The following is a 9107-nucleotide window of genomic DNA, read 5'->3' on the forward strand; positions in this document are numbered from 1 at the left end:
AGGTTCAAAGCCAGCTTCAGCAACTTGGTAAGGCCCTAAGCAACTTAGGGAGACTCTGTTTCAAAATAAATAATAAATAGGGCTGAGGATGTGTCTCTATGGTTAATCACCCTGGGTTCAATTCCCAATGCCTCCCTACCCTCGCCCCCCTCCCCCCAAAAAAAGATAACTAAATTGAAGCAGTATGTTGGAGTTGGAGTGTTTCAAGTGTTCCAGAAGCTCAAGTTGAATGCACGTCCAGTTTTGGTAAGCTGATAATTTGAAAGACAAGAATATGAGTCACAACCTTAGAATCCTTAAAGTCTTGAAATACTACTCCTGTTCTTTCTCCCTCCTTTCTTCACCTGCTTTTTCAAATCTGGCATCAGGTCAAGGAGAAGAGATTCTGATGAGACTGCTGCTTACAGGTCTATGGGCTCCTGTGGTTCTTCTCCGTATAACGCCAGGGTTATGGAAGAAACAGATCAAGCACAGAGCCAATGTGTTGTACAGATACTAGTAGTGTTCAAACATATGTTGATGTTATTGATGCTATTGTAAATTTAAAATTTTAAATATTACTAAACTCATGTTATCTTCCTGTTCTCAACTAATAATTAAAAATCTATCTGCTATTATCAAAGGCCCTTATGCTGAAAAAAATCACTATTCTATAGCAGAATGTAATCAGTGAGTTAGAGATTTGGATATCTAAATACAAAATGAAATGGAATAGAAACAAGAGCATATTTTCACTTATGAAGGAAATTGCCAATAACGAGCCTGTGGATTTAAAAAAAAAAAAAAAGAACAAAGTCTGGACATGCAAGCCAACAACAGGGTAACAACAATCAATAGTTGTTCTTAAAAACCAAAGGGTAATAAACAAATCATTAAGAGAATTTTAAACCCAGGAGAATTACCAATTTATAACTAGCTAATAACATTACTTTAAATTTTGAAGCTAACATCAATAATTAAGAGAAAAATTAACAAATCTAAAATTAGCATAGGAAATTTTAACATCTTATTTTTTATAATAACTTTATTTTATTTATTTTTGTATGTGGTGCTGAGGATTGAATACAGTGCTTGCTGTGTGCTAGGCAAGTACACTGCAACTGAGCCATAATCCCAGTCCTTAACATCTTATTTTTTAAAATATTTTTAATTTGTCGCTGAACATTTATTTATTTATTTATTTATTTATTTTTATGCAGTGCTGAGAATAGAACCCAGTGCCTCACACACGCCAGGCAAGTGCTCTACCACTGCTACAACCCCAGTCCACAACATATCTTAATCATAAACTGATAGTTCATTGACAAGTGTTAAGCCTATAAAAATTTTGACCAGTAATATTGATATATTGACCTAATCAATATAAATAGGACCCCATACCCAAAAAGAGAATATACTTTCTTTTGAAGAGTTCATAGTACACTTACCAAACTGACCATTAATCATGTCACAAAAGAAATTCCAATAATTGGGGGCTGGGGTTATAGTTCAGTGGTAGAGTGCTTGCCTCACACTTGTGAGGTACTGGGTTCTATCCTCAGCACCACATAAAAATAAATAAAATAAATAAAGATATTGTGTCCATTTTTAAAAAAAAAGAATTTTCAATAATTGATATCCTACCAACCCTATCTTGTAGGCATGTGCAATTGAATTTGAAATATAACAAAAAGATAGTGAAAAGAGTTTTGAAACCTTAAAATGAACTCCTGGTTAAAGAGCAATTCATAATCAAAATTACAAAATACTTAAGTATCTGCAGCTATAGCCTAACTTGTAGTAGGACTTAAGCAAAATTTAAAAAAAACTTAAATATGTTCATTTAAAAAGTGCTAGATATGGTGGCACATGCATGTAATCCCACATTTGAGGTCAGCCTGGGCAACTTAGTGAGATGCTTGTCTCAAAAAATAAAAAGGGCTGGGAATGTAGCTCAGTGGTATAGGGCCACTAGGTTCAACCCCTGGTAACACAAAAATAAAAAATAATATATATACATATACATTACAAATTACATGTATATGAAAGACTAAACATAAAGACTGAAGTATTGACAAACTATTAAAATAAGAAACTTTGGAAAGTACAAGTCCTTTGGTTCAATTCCCAACATCACTTTAAAACAAAGGTAGACGGGGGTTGGGGTTGTGGCTCAGTGGTAGAGCGCTCGTCTAGCACGTGTGAGGCCTTAGGTAAGATCCTCAGCACCGCATAAAAATAAATAAATAAAATAAAAGGTTTAAAAAAGTGTGATAAAACTAGAGATTCGTGGCTAACCGTAGAGCACTTGCCTAGCATATGTGAGGCCTGGGTTCAATTCTCAGCACCACATAAAATAAATAAAAAAGATACTGTGTCCATCTACAACTAAATTTTTTTTAAAAAACTAGAGATACAAGAGAGATGAAAATGATAATAACAGATAACTATGAATGTTTTACTAATAAATTTGGGGGTTTAGATGAAATGGATAATTTATTAGAAAAGTATCATATTATTAAAAGTAACTTATAACAATCTTAAAATCTGAATTAGATAATAAAAAGAAACTGAATGAGGAATCAAGTCTCTCCTTCCAAAAGACTCATGGAGTTTTTTTTAACCTTTTTCTTTGGGGTCCCTGTGAAGGCTCCTCTGACCTTAAGGGTCCGCAGGAAGAGAGAGAGGGAGAGCACGCTGCGCTGACCCCTTTTATTAAGGAGAAGCTATTCAAATGAGGCACGGGGTCAGGTTTCAGGGGGCTGAGTCTGTCTTCATGATGTCCACTGTCAGCAGGTTGACTGGCACCTGGGTAGGCCACACCCCAGGGCACAGTAAGAGAAGGGGATACACACAAGGCACTTCCATAGAAGATTCTATCCTAAACAGGGCAAGGGGTTATATTACAAAGGAACAGGTGAGCATAGCTTCACCCATGGGACTGTAGCAAGACACACCCATGCACGAGACACCTATCCTTGAACCCAAGAAGGGTGGGGAAAGCTCTGCCACATTTCTGTGACTGAGCACCTCAGCACCCAGCCGGGGTGTGTGACTCAGTCATGTGCAAGGTTGGAAAAAGACTCATGGAGTTTTAAGTACAAGTTATGCCAAAGAGCAGATAATCTTTATTGTATATAAATAAACTGTTTCAGAGACCAGGAAAAGGCCTCATTTTATGAAGCTAAAATAACCTTGGTAGCAAAACTAAACACAAAAAATACAAGAAAAGGAAATTATAGATCAAGGTCTCTCATGGACAAAGAAGCAAAAATCCTTTCAAAATGTAAGCAAAATTAATTCAGCACTGTAGTTTTTTAAAAATCAGAACCACATAGGGTTACACTAGAAATACAAGAATAATCCACTATCAGAAAATCTACTTATGTATAAGATCACAGACCATGTTAACAGAAAAAAAAGATAAAAATTACATGTATCAATAGATACAGAAAGGGCATTTAACAAAAATAGGCAATCATGGCAAAAATAAGTCCATCTATAAGGTATAGCTGATGCTCAATTCATCTAAAAATAAAGCAGTTGGTTAAATAATCTCCATGAGGGCTGGGGATGTGCCTCAAGCGGTAGCTCGCTCGCCTGGCATGCGAGCGGCCCGGGTTCGATCCTCAACACCACATACAAACAAAGATGTTGTGTCTGCTGAAAACGAAAAACATAAATATTAAAAAAAAATTAAAAAAAATAATCTCCATGATTCTTTAAATCTTTAAAATTTTATTACTTCAACCTCTTTCTAGTTTTTAAAACAATGTAATACATGGCAAATTTTATTTGTACTATTCCTTCTTTGGAAATAGTGAGTGAAAGTGTAAATTGTTATCTCATCTAAAACTGATACAAAGTTCTGCCTGGAGGGCTAGGGATGGACTATACAATTCTCTGAAGATCAGATGGCAGAAAGAATATAAACTTGGAAGCCATGAGACCACCAATAAAGACACTTGTCTTGCCACTTATCTAGTTGACTGATGTTGAATAGGTTAAATAAGTTTGTCGAACTTCAGTCTTCTTATCTGGAAAAGGAGTTTATTATTATCTTGAAATTGGTATTCTTAGAATTACGTAAGAAAATACAAACATATCTACCTTGCTCAATAGTAAGTGTACAATAAATGAGTTCCCTTGGCACCTTGAGTTCTTTTCACTCATATGATTTTGTTTACTCTGCAGAAAATGGAAATTGAAGTATTACATGTTTATAGTTTTATATGCTTATTTCTTTTTAAAATTTTTAAAATATATTTTTAGTTTTTGATGGATCTTTTTTTTTTTATCTATCTATTTATATACAGTGCCGAGACTCAAACCCAGTGCCTCGCACATGCTAGGCAAGCTCTCCACCACTGAGCTACAACCCCAGCCTGTTATATGCTTATTTCTTAATCATGAATAGTATACAAAGTAAACCAAAGATTCAATATATGTCAAGCTATTCAAAACTTGTCTACAAACTTATAAAACGACTTGGTTCTTTTTAAAAAGATTCAAAACTTCACAAATCATTTTGTTTGAGAAAGTCTGTGCAAAACAGTAGTACCCAACTACATTTAATTGTGGCAAGTCCAAAGGTGAACTATTTAAAGTTTGAGTGCTTGCCCTAGGTCAAAAATGCAGCAAGACAACTGGCAGATGTGAATGATTACCTCGAAGACACTTGGTCATCCACATTAATAGACAAAAATCTTCTTGTATAATGACAATGGAAAGGATCACAAAAAACTCAAATTAACCAAAACATTAGAAGCATGCATTAACCCCTGATAAACAGAAACCAATGAGTGATATGATCAAAAAATCAATTCAAAATAAAGATATTCTGGGCACTTCCACCCACAAGTGTTTAAAAATAGAATTACATCACAATTAGTTTGAGTGCTCAAGATCAAAAGCAAAGAAAAAACTAAATGTAAGTGCTGGTGATCTAAAAATGTGACAATATTACTTCAGGTCTAAGAGGTCAAAATTAAGTATAAGCATGTTTTGATCATCTTAAAGGTTTTTTCTTTGTACAATAATACAAATCATGGTAAAATTTTACAAGTATATACCATTATTGTGCTTAGCTAAAGTTTAAGGATTAAAATAAGGTAATTATGCAGGAAACATGATTAAAGGCAATCATGTAGCAATAGTGTACCTTTTCATATACTATTTTTGGAACATTATTTTATTCACTAGGCCTAGACATTTCAATATGTTTTAAAAATAATTCAAGCTAGTGAATCAATCCAAGTTTTGATGATTTCAAGCAGACTGTTCAAAACAGCACTGAGGCGGAATGTGACAACACTTTAGAGTTCTAAATAAAACTGTCATTTGCCTGCCAACAGACAACACATACTATGCCCTTTTCAAGGAGTTTATATCACAAGACCACCGCCTTTGATATGTTCAGATACTGAATAATCCTGGCCAGGATCCAAGAATTGCCTTCTTTATTCATTCCTGCTCTATTGCAGAAATAAGGATGAAATTCATTGAAGACAGCATAAGCAATTTTTCAAAGGCAAATAAAATTACCGTAAATATTTCCCACAGAATCAATTAAAAGCAAATCCACATTGACAGAAATTATTCTGGTAGGTTTGACATATAACTTATTTTCCTTCATTACAGCACTAGCACCAATTATTCATTGTGTATTTGGCTATGAATCTTCCTGAAAAATCACTTACATGTTGTCATTCAACAGCTCACAAACTGCAAAGCTTCTCTGCTGCTCAATTCTAAAGAGCTTTACCAAGCTTTCAAGGACCTTCATCAGTTGGCCCAACTTACCTTCAAAGCTTATTTCCTAGCACCCCATCATGACTAGTTCTGGATTCACAGGCCCCCATGACTTGCTCATGCCATCCTTTCTACCTTCTCTGTCCTCCTGAATCCTACTTCCTACATGAGACTTTTTCTATTATTCCTACCTCTAATGTTGGTCTTTTTCTCTGTATTCCTATTACAAAGTCAGTCTGTATTACAGATTTTGATTTGAAACTTAAAGTATTTCTTTTAAAAAATTCCTCTGCAGCCACAATTTCCACCTTTATTTCTCCATAATACATAGAAAAATAAAATTCATATGTATGACATGCCCCATATACTCCCATGTATGTATCTGGGACTGTGTATAATTCCCAGCCATAGTAAGTGTAATTTCACTCCCACTAAAGAAAGCATAATAAAAAACAAGAGAATATATTATACTTCAATGAGAGTTTTAAAAGAAAAAAAAAGTAGATAGGAATGAGAGGGATATTAGTAAACATGTGGCTTTTTTTTTAAAGAGAGAGTGAGAGAGGGAGAGAGAGAAAAGAGAGAATTTTAATATTTATTTATTTTTTTTATTTTATCGGCAGACACAACATCTCTGTTTGTATGTGGTGCTGAGGATCAAACCCGGGCCGCATGCACGCCAGGCGAGCGCGCTACCGCTTGAGCCACATCCCCAGCCCCAACATGTGACTTTTGAACATGCTCAATTTACTTTTTAAAATGAAGCACTAGTAAACTTTGGTTCTTTATTACTATTAATAAATTACTTGTACAGATCTCGTAAGTGATCATTCATTATACATAGGTAAGAACTGCTATTCTACATAGCATTTACCAAGCTAGACAAATAGAAAGCAATCAATAAAAATTAACCAATAAGTGTGTCTAGCTCATTGATCAATCAATATACATAAATATTAATTAATGCTGTAGTTGATGATGATGATGACACTGACAACTGACAATGATGATTCAGGTGCAAACATGGAGTACAGGGGCTAACTCTCCTGCTGACAGTCTCTAAGGGAACAAATGACTTCTCATGGGATGAGCCTAACTAATATTTTAATAGTACAGCATGGCTATTGCACTCCTGAAGTTTATGATCCTCACAGAAGTTTCTATGGCAATCATCATGCAACAGTATACCTCTTGTGCAACACTGTAGCTATCATTGCAATCTTGGTAAAGTTAGTAAACTGTGTATTTTATTTGCCTGTGAAGTATGAGATAAAATAACTTCTGCTCCACCCAAGAAAAAGCTTTCCGGTGACAATGTAAATTTTGTTCTATATTAAAATGGTTCTCTTTTACAATAAGGCATCTTTTGAGCATTATAAGTCCCTCATGGAAAATTACCATTCAAATACAGGTTGAATATCCTATACCCCAAAATGTTCAGGATCAGATATGTTTCACATTTCAGAGTGTTTTAGATTTTGGATTTGTGGATTAGGGATGCTCAATCATTTTTAACTGATATTAACACATTTTCCAAAACGCCCTTAATTGCCAGTCATACAAATATGACTGTTCTTTGATTTTGAAAACCCTATTCTTGAAAATGTCATATCTTTTCTGAAAAATCTTTAAATATGTATCAGTTGGTTTAGGTATAAATCTATCTGCAGGCCAAGAATCTTCTGTTTTCACTAACCCTGACTTCCTAATATTCTAGGAAAAGACTGATTTAAAACAATAAATTTGTAAAACATTTTCTTTGTTACTGCTGCCTTAAGCAGTCACTATTTAGAAATCCTTGTAAAAGAAAACTACAGAGGAAGCTTAGGTCAGCCATACCTGGAAACATCTAAACATCAAGCAAACAGTCCAAAACAATGTCCTACTCAACAGTTCCAAAGATGTCATTAATTGTTTCCATCTGTTTCCCTCTATGTCCCCTCCCCACTACAAGTCCAGTCATCTACTGTGTTCTGCTTCATTTGTATTCTAAGAAAAGCAAGAAAAACATAAAGAACCATCATGTTTTAAACTGTACAATGTTTATTTGCCTCTAAGTCTGTTTGATTACCACAACTATATTGTTGTTTGTACTCTAGGCTATTTTTCAAGTAACATTTCAGAATGTGGCATATTAAGTTATATATTTTTTAAGTAAACAGCCTAGTAAATCTTTTAGTTGTTTATAATACCCTATTTTTCCCAGATTGCCCATGGGGGCCAAAGATTTTCCCCCATGGCACAACAGAGGTTCAAACCTCTGAATGGTTTTATCCACTAAATATCTCTACCTAAACCAACTCTATCAAGAAAAGTTATACAATGATGACTTTCTAATCCTGTCTTCCTTCCATATTTATTGAATGGTATTCTCCTCATCAACTAGGGCTATTGGGCTACTCTGAAATAAAGTTTATATAGGAAAGGAAGAATAAATGCATAATTCTTTTCTTTAAATTACCAATTAACAGAGAAAGGGGTTGGTGTCCCAGTTGCCACCAAGGGTGATCAAAGAAAATTTTGTTTTGTTTTATAGCTATTCCTTTGAAGATTTTATCACAACTACAGCATACACTTCTTTAATTTTTCTAAGTCTCCAAGGAAGCCTATGAGAATACATAGCATATTTCAAGGATATATCTTTGAGAATGAGCAGAAATGAGTTTCCTGACAAAAATCCATTTGCCAAATTACATTTATAAACTTGGATGTCAATATTAATGAAAGGGTAAGATTTTTTCCTTTTTTTTCTTGCAGCATCTGAAATCTTTGTAATAGCAAAGTAAGACCAGGCATAGTAGCCTGCATCTGTAATTCCAGCTACTAGGAAGTCTGAGGAAGGAGGACTGCAAGTTTGAGCCAGCCTGGGCATTTAGCAAGATTCTATCTCAAAATAAAAATTAAGGGCCAGGGATGTAGCTCAGTGATAAAGTGCCCCTGAACTCAATTCCCAATACCACAAAAAGGGGAAAACAGTAAGTTTTTTTCTTCCAGCATCCAAAATCTTTTTAATAACAGGTAGGTGTCTTATTAAAATAAACTTTTTGGAAGGTTATCTAATGCAACCACCCACTTGATATTGAAACTCTCTGTTCAGAGTCTCATGCTCTGCCGCAGTCTGGCTGGGCAAAATAGCAGGGGGGGGGGGCAAGCAACTTGTGAAGGTTGATACAGCGGGAGCCGCTTTATTGTAGGACAGTAGGGGTATATATACATAACTGAATACACAGCTTGTTCTTAATTAATATAAACTAGATACAGCAGTCAACCAATAAGGAATCCTCATCATCTTAACAATTACACACAGCTTAACTTAATTGACATAATCTAGACACAGCAATCAATCAGTAAGGAATCTCTATCATCTTAATGGCTCG

The sequence above is a fragment of the Spermophilus citellus genome, assembly GCF_964194105.1.
Source record: "Spermophilus citellus genome assembly, contig: SCAFFOLD_131, whole genome shotgun sequence".
NCBI lineage: Eukaryota > Metazoa > Chordata > Mammalia > Rodentia > Sciuridae > Spermophilus > Spermophilus citellus.